Source organism: Parasteatoda tepidariorum, chromosome 8 (assembly GCF_043381705.1).
Source record: "Parasteatoda tepidariorum isolate YZ-2023 chromosome 8, CAS_Ptep_4.0, whole genome shotgun sequence".
In the NCBI taxonomy this organism is placed as follows: Eukaryota; Metazoa; Arthropoda; class Arachnida; order Araneae; family Theridiidae; genus Parasteatoda; species Parasteatoda tepidariorum.
In genome coordinates this window covers 70,275,372-70,291,096 of record NC_092211.1, presented here as the reverse complement: position 1 = coordinate 70,291,096, position 15,725 = coordinate 70,275,372, and positions in this window count along the sequence as shown.

The following is a 15,725-nucleotide window of genomic DNA, read 5'->3' as shown; positions in this document are numbered from 1 at the left end:
AAAAATATGATCATTCACCACCATTACTTTGGATACATTTCTTTTTTTTCACATTTTTTTAAAAAAATATGTATAATTTTCATCATAACGACATTATCAACTAAATTCTCATACAGAATAAAATGCAAAATACGATGGAAAACAACTATCTAAACTTGGAATATGGGTTGATTGTATAACAGTTTGGATAAAACGAAAATAAAGCATCGACAATGTTCGTACATTGAAGCAATTCAGTGATTTTGCAGTAAATGTTACTATAAAATGTACCGACACCCTGAGAGCCAGTGCTTTTAACCGTTATTAGATCCGGAGTTTTTACAATGTATATCGTTTATAGAATCTCGATTTTCACCAATGTATTTCTCTAAGTGTTCTTTGCATATGTTGATGTTTTATAGGTATGCAAGCTAATTTATAAGTATCGGTATTTTTTTTAGTAGTAAACAGAGTTCTAGTAAAATAATCGTTAAAGTGCTAGTAAAATAATCGTTTTCAAAAGCTTTGGATCAAGAATTATTTCATTTGTGATACATTTAATTTTTCGTCTATTGTGATCTACTTTAACATTAAGTCACCTAGGTTTCAGAATCGAGAAGTAATTTCAAGAGTTTCACTATTTTGATTTCTGTGAAATTACTCAACATTTTAATGAATATATGTTCTTTTTTTATTTTTAGAACAGATTTCTATTCTAAATTATCCGTAATTTTAAATAAAACTTCTCATACACTGTAAGAAATCCAGAAACAAATTTCGGTAAAATATACCAGTACTCAGCGTGAGGGTACTTTTCACCAAAAAAATTTGCTAATTAAAAAATCTGATACAATGCAGTTCTTACATTAATATTTAGAGTAAAAACAAAGTTCACTCTAATTAAATAAATATTACTGTAAAAGTTATGGTGCAATATTTTACGGAAAAATTGGATTTTACAGATGGTACACCCAAAGTGCCAGTATTTTACACCGCAATTCTTTACAGTGTAAACGATTTCTAGCATATACCACGTAAAGAATTTATTACAGTGTAACTGTAAAAGAAATGAGAAAGTTCCGTCTTCTGTAATTAGTTCATTTTTTATACTTAAATGATTTAGACGAAAACAAACACCAACTGCTTCTTTCTTTATTTATTTTATTCAGTTCAGTTTTAATTCATTTTTTATTCAGTTAATGCTCGCGCAATTTCTTTAAATGATTTTGAATGTCCACTTACCAATAAAACATGAAATATATTCATGAAAGTAATTTAAATCCATACATATTAAATTTAAAACATTAATTCAGTCTTTTTCGAGTCAACTTCTGTTTCTCAAATTAAATTTAGTCAATCCTCATCAAAAATATAATATTCAAATAAGAAATTTAAATTAACTTCACAAAACTCAACGAAAAATACCGTTTCACGAAATAATAAAATGTCATTTTTAGCTATAAAGTATTAAATTAAAATATCATGTTCGTTGGTAGCAGAATTTGATATTTTAATCACATTTACAATTTTCAACACGTGTTGAAATAATTTAAAGGGTTCATGCGAGAAAATGCTATTTGTCTCAATTGCATTTCAATGCATCTTTGCCTTCACATTAGAGAATTGAATTTCAAATGTTTAGTACTAATATCACATTCTATGTTAGATTTAAATATTGAAATATTCAATAATGCACTTCTGCATTAAAAATATGCGTGACATTATATTTATTCGTTAGAAATACGAGTAAAATTTAAGCCCTAGATTTGTTTGTTGCAGATTAGAATTTGCTGTATATATTTCCCTTCATTTCTTATATTACTTGGAATTACATTTAAAAATACCTTGTACTGAAACATTTTCTGCGATTTGCCCAAAATATATATACTTGTATTTCTTAAATTTTGCTAAATAAACAGACAAAAGATGAATGTTAATTCTTGCAATTATAAAATACAAAAAAAAATTTTTTTTATTTGTGAAAAGGCATAAGTATATATTTATTCATTAAATTTTCAAGTGAAATTTCAAGTGAATCTGATATTTTACTTAGTAAAAAAGAATTCATATAGGATAAATGAGCTAATTTCATTTTTATGGGAGAGTTTAATCTTTAAAAATATTCAATTAATTAGATAATTCATGTTATAAAACACTTCAATTTAAAATTTCGCAAAAATTATCTAATAATATGCCATTTTTTCACTTGGCACAAAGTATATATAAGTTTTTATTGTAACAGTGCACTAAAACATTTTCAGCTATTTGTCCATCCGTCGATTTCATAAATATGCTTGTTTTTTTTAAACAAATTTACTGTGAAATAAAAAAACAAAAGATAAATGTTAATTTTTGTAATTGTAAAATGTGAAAAAAAAAACTTTATCAACATCAGGCATGAATTCATATTTATTCATTAAAAGTTCAAAGGAAATCTAACAATTTATACAAAAATTTTCACATTTTAATTAGTTAAAGAGAATTTTTATAGAAGAAATTAGAATTCAGTTTCTTAGAAAGTTCAACCCATCAAAAAATTCAACTGATTGGAGAGTTAACAGTACAAAAGACTTCCGTTTAAAATGTCTCATGCAATAGTATTAAGAAATTATCTTGCAGTATGCCAATTTTCTTTTCATTTTTTCCAAAATATATATAGTTGTTTTTTTTAATTAAATTTAAAATGCATAGGAGGCAAATGAAAATCAGTTTTTGTAATTTTAAAATGTGGAAAAAACGAAATGTTTAATTTACACTATTAGAACGTTCATTCGAAATTTACGGTGAAATAACCGGTATCGGTCTGTCCTCCCAACCAACCGCACAGTTCATGCTAGAACATACTCTTTTTTAAATTTGCGTTTCTAAAATCACGTACAACTAGTAGAGTTAAGAAACCACGAGTAGAAAACTATACGGTTTTGTAACCATTTACAATCAGCGTGGTTTCAAAACCGTAAAAAAAAAGATTTAACTGGACATTGGAGCTAAGTAATGGATTGTTATGTAATGCATATAGGAGTATATAGTATATTGGATCATTGGAGAAGTTTCAGTACCATTTTATTTATGGTTATTTGATTGTTAATATATTGTGAATTGGACTTAACTTTTGAAAGAGTTAATAAAGCTGGTTGATTTGTATAATATTGTTGATCAAAAATGAAAACAGTAAAACCATATATTCGTAAAATATTCTTATAGCGAGCGGTTTACGAGAAAATAAATTATCTATTGAAAATAAACGTCGCTCCAGGAAACAATGCTACAATGCTGTATGCTACAAAGTCAAATTTTAAAAAAATCTGACATTATAATGTAGTAAAATTAAAATTTAACTGAATTTCTTGATTAATCTTTTAAACGATAACTGCATGGAAAAAAATTATGTCAAATCTAGTAGATTAAGGTAAAATTTACCGTGTTTCGAGCTTCATTGGAATGCCTAAAAGTTCGATAATTTTATAGGAGCATTTTGGTAATTATTTTGGTAAAATAAACAATGAAGAATGGTTTCGGAATGTGGGATAAAATTTGATCAATTTAGTGTAATTTGGACATTTTTTCATAATAACATAGAGCATGACATGAAAACTGTTTATTCAGTTAAATTTATTTTTCAGTTTTTTTTTATTTTTAATTAAATATGTGGTAATAAGAGCTATATTTTTAGAAACCAGAATTTCCGGTGAACTGATTGTAATTTTTATAGTAAAAATCAAAAAATTATCTAATAAATTGTTTGATTACTGTATATTTTGTCTTTATTAACCAAAATTATGTGTTTTTTTCCTTACTAGAAATGTCATTCTATGCGCTATAGTGATTTAAAAAAAAGTAAAATAATTTTTTTAGTAGCTAGTAAGTAAATAGATATACAATTTAAAATTTACTTTCACATTTTCTTGTATGTGATAAATATTGTGTTAAAATAATATTCTTGAAATTCAATATATTGGAGAAGTTGGCGTAACCAAAGCAGGAATATGTTTTATGTTTAATATAACTCATACTCAGAAGGAAAAAAAGTTCTTGTAGAATTACAGTGCTGTTTAGTAATGACATTTATGGTGGTAATGATTTATAAGTACGTCTTTCAAAAATATATTCATTAATAATATTGAAATTTTCAACTTTAAATATTTTTCTTTATTTATAAAAACTGGAACCAAAAAATGCACACAAAAAAACCACAATCAAAATAAATAGTTTAGGTTAGCCATTTCATTTTAATATAGAAAAAAAAATTCATAAATGTCGCATTTCAGTATTCACTGTGAAATACATTATGAATAATGTTTGTCTAAAGTCATCTATCTTCCTTAGAGAGTTTTAGATGTTTATTTAACCTAACGCACTACCGAGATACTGTTGAAAACAAAACTGCAGTTATGGAACTGTAATTGCATACTCTAAAAACGCACAACTTATTATGTATATTGAAAATACATATTATGATTAATGCAATAAGTATATATGCGAGAAAAAAGTAAAGCGTTTGTAATAATCAATTTTTAAAATATTTATCTTCATATTTCAGTCGTGCAAAAGTAACCGTAATAGAATACAAAATTTATCTAATCTTATTTATTTAATTATTTATCAATTTAATCTTATTTAGAGATTTTAACCTAACAACAATAGTTGCGTTATACCAGTTAAAGTAAAACATGAATTGTGTCTATACTTTGGACTTAAAGTGATACGTAAGCAACAATTGTTACCGGAAAATTAAATAATATGTAGGTTTTATTAATTATATAAGAAACAGTTATCATAAGCGACTCAAATATAGCATATTTTTCTCCGAAATAAGTTGGATTTAATTCATTACGGTTCCCTTAAGCAGCAATTCAAATATTTAAACCTAAATTGAAGCATTACGCAGCAATAATATTTACTTTTACCAATAGACACAATGCTAGGTGAGCATTTATGTAACATTTTATGTGGCGTATTTATTTCTTTTAGTTTTTGAAATGAGTAATTACCATTAAAATTACCTCGCATGAATCTAAAGGTAAAGCACGTCTTTATACCTTTTTTGTCATTTTTAAATATATCAGTTTTTTATTGGGACTTCAGAAAAATTTAGTTATAAGTACCAGCTTTGTTGATAATCGAATTTGCACCGAAAGAAAATAACCTAATGAATAGATTTATAATTTAACATATGAAACTCTGATTCGCTCAGAATTATTTGACCATCAGCATGAAAATATTTTATATTAAGATAAAAACTTTTCATGTTAACATAACAACATTTACAGTCACATAATCATTAATCACAGTCACATAATCATTACAGTCATATCATTTTTTCAACATAACAACATTTTACATTAACACATTCTAAAATTTGGAACCAGTAATAAAAAATAGCATAACAACAAAGCACTTTTCAATTTACACTATTTTATATCATCATAGTAAAAGTTTGAATTAGCATAACAACATTTTACATTAGCATAGCAACATTTTAAATTCAAATAAAAATAATTTTCAGTAACTTATATTATCACTTTAAATTAGCAAGCACAACCTTTTATATTAACCTAATAGCACTTTACTTTAACATATCAACATTACACAAGCATAACAACATTTCAAGCTAACGTAACAGCATTTTATATTAATGCAAGAACATTTTGCTTTAATATAATGGCAATTTAACTAATCAATTATAACCAAATAAATTTCTTCCTATATTTTTCATACTGATGCTAATAATGGAATTGGAAAGTTACTGCCAGAAAATTTTTTGTTTTATTTAAAAGAATTAAAAGTCCCATTTAAAGAACTGTTAAAAGAACTTTAAAAATAAACAAAAAACTATATAAATGTTGTAATATTGGTAAAAAAGTTTGAACTTTCGTGAAATTCTTAAGAAAAATGTTCCTAAAATGCCATTTAATGAGATGCTTGTTGAATAGAAATAAAGTAATTAAGTAATTAAATTAACAAATCATTTTTTTTCTTTCGTGCCATTGACAGAAAAATTAAATTCTTACTCGAAAAAAAATTGTTTCCATCCAAATGTCTTAATTTTCGACATTTAAAATGCAAGATATGTTGTTATTTATTAAATTTAAAATGCATGATTACCTAATCAAAATAATCTTCATATAACGCACGTCCGAAAAAAGTTTTGAGATCTTATAACATAGTTTTCAAGCGCTCGTAATAATGACGTTGCTAATTATTAGGAAAATGAGAAACTTTAATCCATGTCTAAAATAGATTATTTAGTTAATGTAATGTTTAAAAGTTTAAAAACAGCAAATACTCAGGACGCAGTTTCGATGCATCCTGTAATTAACCTTTAAGTTAATATTGGAAATAGTTTAAATACTTAAAAGAGATTAGTTTCTAGCACGAAACATAAATTTAGGAGAATTTTAGTTATAAATGAGAATATGTGATCATAAAATCAAAAATTTAGTAAATGAATAAACAAAATTAAAGTCCTCATTATATTATTATAAAATCAATTTTATAACTTTTTATTGCAGCATGTGAAATAGGCACTATTTATTTTGTTGGGTACTCTTCTCATATCACTTGCAAGACCCTGTAATTTCTTCAGAATCATTAAGCAGATAGTTTTAGATAGTCAAACAGATAGTTAAACCAATAGTAAATAAGCATGTATTTTCATCAAATTTAATAATAATGGCTAATTATTTAAGCCAGGAAAAACAAAAGCTCTGCTAAAATCAGAGAAAATCACAGTAGAGAATGGCGAGAATATGAAACATAAAAATTTGTTGAAATAGGAATATGTTTCTAAAGTTGTTGTTGTTGACGTATGCCATTAAGACAGAGGAGGTGCGATTGTTCTTGGTTTCCAGTGGGACCATCTATGGCCAAGAATTCGATTTCTGCCACACCCATACGTCACACCCGTTTATAGTGTGAACTCATTCATTCATCCACAGATCGCAATTTTGACCTGAATCAGAGAACGATCAATCTCCAATTCAGTATCCCCAGAGGTACTGGCCAAATTAATAGACAATCAGTAAAATTTTATGTATATTCTTAAATATTAGGTGATACTATGCAGTATTATTGTTTTTATAGCTGCTGAAACCGGCTGAAACCGTCTGACACTTGTATATGTTCGTGTATCAATTGATTAACATTATAATGTAATACATTAAAAGTAAAAACAAATCAGAAGTATATAAAAAATCTTCTGAAAAAAACTCCATTACGTGCATATTTAAATATAAAAATGTTGCATATAAACTCGTGCAAAACATGCAGTTATTTAAGCACTAGAGTACGTCTAATAATTTGATCTGATTATTGTAATATACTAATATAATACCTGATGTAATAAATATCCTATATTTATATTAGATATGTGGCAGAAGCTAGACGTCCAAATTAACATGACAAACGGTATCTCACCCATTGTGGTGGTCCTGAAAGAGCGGATACCACCTCTGGAGAATGCACTAAGTCTGCTCATCGGCAAGACCGACTGTACAGCTCATTGGAAATAAAATTAAAAAAAATATTAGATATCGTCTAATTTATCTAATTGTCAAATTAACATTATATATCGTCTAATTTAACCAATTAATACTTGGACGTTAACAAGTGCAAGCCGGTTTCAGTCACTTAAAAACAATAAAAATGTAAAGTATCATCTGATAACTAAGATTTTACAAAGAATCTTATAGTGTATCCAACAATTTGGCCAAGGTCTGTCGTTATTTTCTCCTCTCAGTTTTCTCCTTTAATCAATCAGATTTTATCGTGATTTATACTCACGCCTTCCTCTACTGCGATTTGTCTGCTTACCGATATCGAAAATTTTTGCTCAGTAATCTAAAACTGTTTATCAAAAATGGCCTATACAGAATACCCTTTGTATGTTGTTTAGTTAAAGTAACTGAACGATACGGTGTAGTAATACTTTTGACTGATACATTTTTTCTTCCTGAGCCGCCATGGATCAGGGAATATAGCGTTCGCCATCTAGTGAGGTGAACCAGGTTCGAATACCAGCGATGACTGGTTGATACGAATCCGCATCCGGCTTGTACCGATCACTGTGCTAACGTGAAATATTCTCAGTGGCAGACGGATCATGGCTAGTATCCCCTTGCCGTCAGTATAACAGTGGGAGGTTCTCGTGGTCTTCCCCTCTATGTATCACAAATGCGGACTAGTAACAACCTAAAAGTCCTCCATGAAGGCAAATTTCTCTCAATACTTGATCCAGGAGTTCCCTTGTCTTCTGATTTGGGTTCCAAAATCCAGTAGTAAACCCAAAATTGCGTTGGCTGTTCAAGGACGGTTACAGAATAAAATAAAATATAGAAACCATAACCAAAGAAAGCATTTTAATAAGCAAAGACGTCTTATACTCTCTCGACAATTTATTCTTTCTTCTTTCAATTTACAAGCTACGGTTAATGTCAGGGTTTTTTCTTTTACTTCTTTGCTATGAATTAGCAGATAATTGCACAAGCAATCATGAAGAACCTTTCAAACTTAATAGCTGTTGTTTCAAAATTGCTTCGTAAATCAACGAAAGATACAACTGGGCAATTTATCTTTTTCTTGTAATAGAGGTATCAAATGCACTCTTATTACTTCAGCTTAAAAAATAATTTCTGGGAGATTGGTTTTATTCGAAGGCTGAAGTATAATTCACTGGCTTTGAACACGACGCTTTGTTTTTTATGTTTTGAGGAAAATTATTAACCTTCAGTTAGGCGAGACGATATATATAAAAAATATGGAAATAATTATTTAAATTTGAAGGGTGGGATGCTTATTTAAAGTTTAGTAGCTCATCAAAAAATAACTAACAAATATTGTATTTTTCAAAATAATTTTACAACTACAGTAATAAATTACTCAAACACTTTAACTATTATTACCTGTAAAAACCTTTATTCGCTTTAAAAATATATAAATAAGAAATAGCAGTCAACTTTTCTGAAGCGATCAAAAATAAGCGCCTATTTTCAAGATTTGCCAGACGTGAATGAGAAGAAGCAAATGAGATATGAAAATGAAACGCATAGACGCCAGCGAAAGATAGAAAAACAAAGGGGCGAAACACAGCTAGAAAATACACACTTGCTCAGAGAGAGAGAAAAAAATTGCACAAACAGAACAGGAAAAAACAAAGTGGCCAAGAAGAGAAAATAAGGGTAAAATGCATTTCCACGGTTTATGGAGAGGTGGTGAGGAGCTAATGATGTTAACAAGATAATCAACATTCATATGAATAAAACAAGATTCCAAAAACAAGATTAAGTAACAATTTGCTGTAAAATGTGCTTTCTGGGAGTAGTATGGTCTATCAGTATATTACAAATTTATCCAAGTAGTTTGATTTATAAGAGGTTTATATACAGTATTATTGCAGTATATATACAGTAGTTTGATTTATTAGAGGTTTATATACAGTACATTTTGATATGTTCCAAAGATGACACCATTCCGATGAAAAGGAATTTAGGGATTTATTTTCTTAATGCTTATTTTTCGAAGAATTATTACTGAATTTAGAAAATATTCTTTCAATTGGCATCTTGACTTTTTATGGCTCTTTGTAAAAGAACTATTTCTGCGTCCTAAAATTAATAAGAAAATCTATTTTAAAGCTTGTGATTTAAAATAGAAAGACTCGTATGAGGCATTTTACATTGTATATATATATATACAACAAAATAAATAAATACAAGAAAACACGAAGAAAGTTAAGAAAAACAATAAGTTTCATTTATTAAACAGAACTCATTAGATAAGTTCAAAATGAAGATAAAACATTCTTGAAAAATTTCCCGTCCGTGTAAGTACATCTGATTTCACTACTCGCTTTTCAATTTTTGTTCTGTTTTATACTGTTTTTACTTTTTATTTTATTTTATTTTATTTTCTGTTTTTACGTGTTATTTTTACTTATTGTGTTCTATTTTATTTGTTGTAATTTTTGCAAAAAAAATTTTTGCGTGCTCCTCACACTATTGTATTAATATATTTTGCTTTGGCTATATTGATACAATATCAGAAAGCACTCTTTTTTGCGGATATATTCATGTAGGCTGGTAAAAAGATTATATCTTTTATTTTCCGTTTTTTTTTAAAAAATTTCATTCTTTTTCTCCCAGTTGTTTGTTATTTTTTTATTATTATTTTTCTTCCCTTCCCCTTTTTTTTCATAGGTCAGTAATTTTCCTTTGTTTTATCTTCATTTTGAACATATATATATATATATATTTTGATATATATATATATATATATATATATATATATATATATAAATATATATATATATATATATATATATATATATATATATATATATATATATATATATATATATATATATATATATATATATATATATATATATATATATATATATATATATATATATATATATATATATATATATATATATATATATATATATATATATATATATATATATATATATATATATATATATATATATATATATATATATATATATATATATATATATATATATATATATATATATATATATATATATATATATATATATATATATATATATATATATATATATATATATATATATATATATATATATATATATATATATATATATATATATATATATATATATATATATATATATATATATATATATATATATATATATATATATATATATATATATATATATATATATATATATATATATATATATATATATATATATATATATATATATATATATATATATATATATATATATATATATATATATATATATATATATATATATATATATATATATATATATATATATATATATATATATATATATATATATATATATATATATATATATATATATATATATATATATATATATATATATATATATATATATATATATATATATATATATATATATATATATATATATATATATATATATATATATATATATATATATATATATATANTATATATACTATATATATATATATACTATATATATATATATTTGAATTAATCATTCAACTAAAGTTTTGTAGTATGTTTTTAATTACATTTTAAAGGAGTTAGGAAGTGAAATTCCATATCATCCAGCCAGCTTTTTTTGTTATCTGAGCTCATTGAAACGGATAGTCGTCGGAAACGTACTGCATATGTTTTTTTAAAAAGTTTTGTTAGTAGGAAAAGGTTAAAAAAAAACACTTATTTACCATTTTGTGTCATTATGTACAATAATAATCTACATAGAAAACTCATTAGTCACATTTAAAATAACAATAACAATTTTAATTCTTTCACTCATGAGATGTTATATATTGATTGGGATTCTGGATAAGAGAAGTCTCTTTTATGTTTCTCTGGGCAATAAATCCTATCACAGATTTAGTTCTTGATACCCGCAATCCTCTTTTTTTTTTCTATGAGTAAGATCATTTGCTTTTCGATTGATTTATCGGGATTCCCTTTTTTGTCACATCCAACAGCTGCTGACGTTCTGTTTCTCCGACGTTGACATGTAATGATCCATTTTTCCGGAAAAAGCTGAAAATCCCGGTAGTGCTGAAAAAAGCAGAAAAAGGGACATAGAGAAACAAGATAAAAATAGATAAGGCTTAAAACAGGAAAAAATCGAATTGTCTATACCTTCTCTGAAGGACGAGGATGCTCGATTTAACATGCCGTTACGTTATTTACTTTATCTTTGAAGTTAGGAAAAACATAAAAGAGAAATTTGTTTTGCAATGGTTATGGCTTTATTAAAATTTTCGAAGTTTAGAAAAACTAATAAATATCGTTAATGTTTTGAGATAAGAAGAATCAATAAAAATGTTGCATTAAATATTAGGATTAGACTTATTTGTGTAGCTTTTTGTGAAATATTTTCGAAGAAAAATCTATATGGATTCAGTTTATTGTTGAAAATATTTAATACAGTTTTCTTCGGTGCACATTAAACAGTATGCAGTAAAATTTATTCCACGTAGCTTCAGTTTATCAAATCTCTCTTGTTGGTTTTTTTTATCTCTCCATCTCCTCAGAAAAATACCAGGCTACTGAAGCAAATGGCAGTGTATGCAATCATACGCGTTAAATGAGTCATGCTTATTTTAATGGTACATTTTTTTCTTTATTTCAACTGTTACTTTATTATAAATGTTTCATGATCTCATGGCTGTTATCGTTAAAAAAACATTTACATTTCCGTGCATAAAAAACGGTGCATAAAAGTGTGAGAAAAATGCACTAATAAATGACAGATAAATTATTGTACTTCCCTCTATGTGACATGCTTTATACTTGTTTTGCGACTAAACAGAAATTTTAAAAAAAAACTATTTTATTTATTCTATTTTAAATGACAAGCGGAAACGCAAGAGATAATTCAATTAGTTTACCTATTACTTCTCCAGATAAGTATAATCTGAGTAGATAAAATGTGCAAGTTTAAAACCCTTGATTCAACTAATCTTATAAACGAATTCAGAGATTATGCATAGCAAACTAAATATATTATGCCTTCTGATGAAATTAATCTTAGGTATCTGGCAATAGTTTCTCCTTAATACCTATCTTCCTGATTAGACGATACTTATAATACCTTGCTAAGCTTAGTAATAATAGTAATTAAATTAAGTTTGAAATATCAGAGAACATGCCTTTAGTTTAAGTAATTATTTAAATACACAAAAAAGAACAAATTTATAAAATTTATTTAAACTCTTACTTATATTTATCAAATATTTTTCTCCAAGTATAAATATTATAAAATTTTTGTTTTTGCGAAAAATTAAGTCATTTCCTATATTTTATTGACACACACATGAAAAATTAATAATCACATAAAAAATTTGAGCTCTAATTGCACAAGAGTTAAGACACTACACTGCAATTGTGAAGAATTATGAGTCAATTCCCGGTTGGAGTTTCAAGCTTACCCAGCTTCCGCTCGATGGGTACCAGTTTATGTGGGGAGCATGGAGATACCAATGCTATTTTTTAAACATCATGAAGTTGAACTAAGAGTAATTTATAACTAAGACTAAGAGTAGCATTTCATGTCACGCTTGACAGAAAATAAGATTTTGTGAAAGGGTTTAATATCAAGTAAACACGTAAAAACAATCTTTAAAAACGGTTAAATACCTGGAAACTATATACTCGTAACGTGAAACTAATGCATGTTTTTTTTATTTCAAACAGAAAGGAATTCTAAAAAAAAGGGATAGATGACTTCTTCTTCCAAAACACAGAACCAGAATTCGCTTCCACGAGTCATGGACCATAAAATAGGTTTCTATGTGGCATCAATCTTTCTAGACTTATCACAGTGTATTCCCTGGCTTTTTCTAAAAACAAAACCGTTCTAAAATGAAAACGTTTCGAGAAAGGCAAACAAGGATAGCTATAAGTATGTAACGAGTGGCTTATAGACGATCCAGATTAAGTCAAGAAATAATATCGTTATATTATGGTCAATGCTCATTAGTATGATTATTCAATAAATTCAATATTATCTATCGTCAAACATATATAATCATAAGTACTGGAAATTCTTGTGTCGATGCTTTACTAACCCAGCTCTATATTTCTGTTGCATATGCCGGGCTCTTATGCGAAGGTGTTTGCAGAGTAATATATAGATGACTTCTTATGATAGCAAATGATAATTTATTAAAATAACTTATATTTACACATTTACAACTTACTTATTTTATTTCATAACCGTCGTTGAACAGCCGACCCAATTTTATGGGTTTACGATTACTAATGCTCAACTCCGTAGCCTTGTAATTTTGAATCCAATCCAGAACTCCTGGAACGAGTATTGGGAGAAATTTACCTTCATGGAGGGCTTTTCGATGGAGCTAAACCTCATTTGCGTAATAAGGAAAGGAAGAAAACGAGAACTGCTGTCAGGCTAACCCACGGTTAGCCTGACAGCAAAAGGGACTCTAACCCATGATCCGTCTACCACAGAGGATATTTCACGTCAGCACTGTGGTCGGTGCAAGCCGGATGCGGAATTTGTATCGACTGGGATTCGAACCCGGTTCGCCTCATTGGAAAGCGAACGCTCTATCCCCCGAGCCACCTAGGCTTACAACTCACTTATTATCAATAAATGGAACCACAACAAAAGTTTTACCACAACAAAAGAAACGTTTTCTATTATTCTTAATTCTATTATTGTGTTATTGAATTGTCCCTCACAGAGTTGAAAATTTTAAAAAATATAAGAAAGCCTCTTTTGTTGTGGTAAAAATTGTATCACATTTATTGATAATAAGCAAGTTGTAAATATGTAAATATAAGTTATTTTATTAAATTGCCGTTTTTTATCATAAGAAGTTATAGATGTATTACTCTGCATAAGCCTTCACATAAGAACTCGGCAATTTGGTGACCCTGACGTGATATACACTCGTAAACATCGATGGATGGTCCACATCGAACTGTTGATATGCTAATAAAACAGAACTCAAAAATCCAATGAAATAAATAAAATTCTCCCGGACAATAGATAAATAGTGAAAAATTAATGATAATCAGCGAAAAACAAATAAATAAATAGCATTAATCAACTAGTGGAATTCATCGAATTCTGTCACAGTTAAAATTTTGGAAGGGGAGCACTGTGGTGTAACTTATACTAAATATCAATTCAGTAGTGTTTAAGACATGTTAAATCAATTCTATCTTGAGGTCACCAATATGGGGAGCATACAATCGACTATGTCAACCTTTCTCTATCAAAAGGTATCTTGAGATAGAATTGAGTTAACACGTCTTATATACTAGGGAATTGGTATTTAATACTTTTAGCGGTATAATGATAATACTTTTAATAATATTTTTCTTAGCTTAAAATAATACATTATGTTCTAAATCATCCATTATCAGGACAACCAGACTACTTCAGCACTGCACAATCATTGTTTTCCTCTCTTAAAGAGATCCAACTTTGGAATGTTCTAGTTGTTCCTTATAATTATCTTTTTTCTCTTAAACACGAAGAACATTAGAATCTCTCGATGGATGCTGAAAACTCTTTTGAAAAACCTATTCAAGAAATGATTCAAACAAAGATATTAATATTGTAATATGTTGTAATCTCATTAGTTTGTTAATACACGAAGAAAAAAATTATGGTAAAATTACTGTGCTATATGTCAATGACATTTCTGGGAAAATTCTGGTTAATAAAACCAAAAATGTTTTGACTTTATTAGTTAAACCCTTCATCTGGTAACTTTCCCGTGTATATGGCAACGGTTTACCGGAAATTTTGTTTTTCAATGACAAAATTGCCAAGCTTTATCACATTTTATAAAATCCTAATTTATTATTAATTTTATTAAGATCAATACCAAATTGCCTTAGTAAAATGTTTTTGATGTCCCCATAACGCTAGAAATACGGTAAATTTTATCATATTTATTCTGGTAGTTTTTACCACACTTTTTTCTCAATGATAAGCATCAATTTTCAATTTTTGAAGGGTATGAAAAAATCATCTGGAAGCTTCGAGATTTCTGGATAAAAACTGGAAAATTCTAGGAAGTAATCTGAAATATGATAATATACTTTTAACTTTTTTTTTTTAAATTTACGGATTCTGAGGTTTATCGGGTTAAATAATTAATCTCTTACTTCATTCAAATCTTACAAAAAATAAACAGCATTATAGCACTTTTTAAAAAGTGAATTTACATAATTTATGAAAT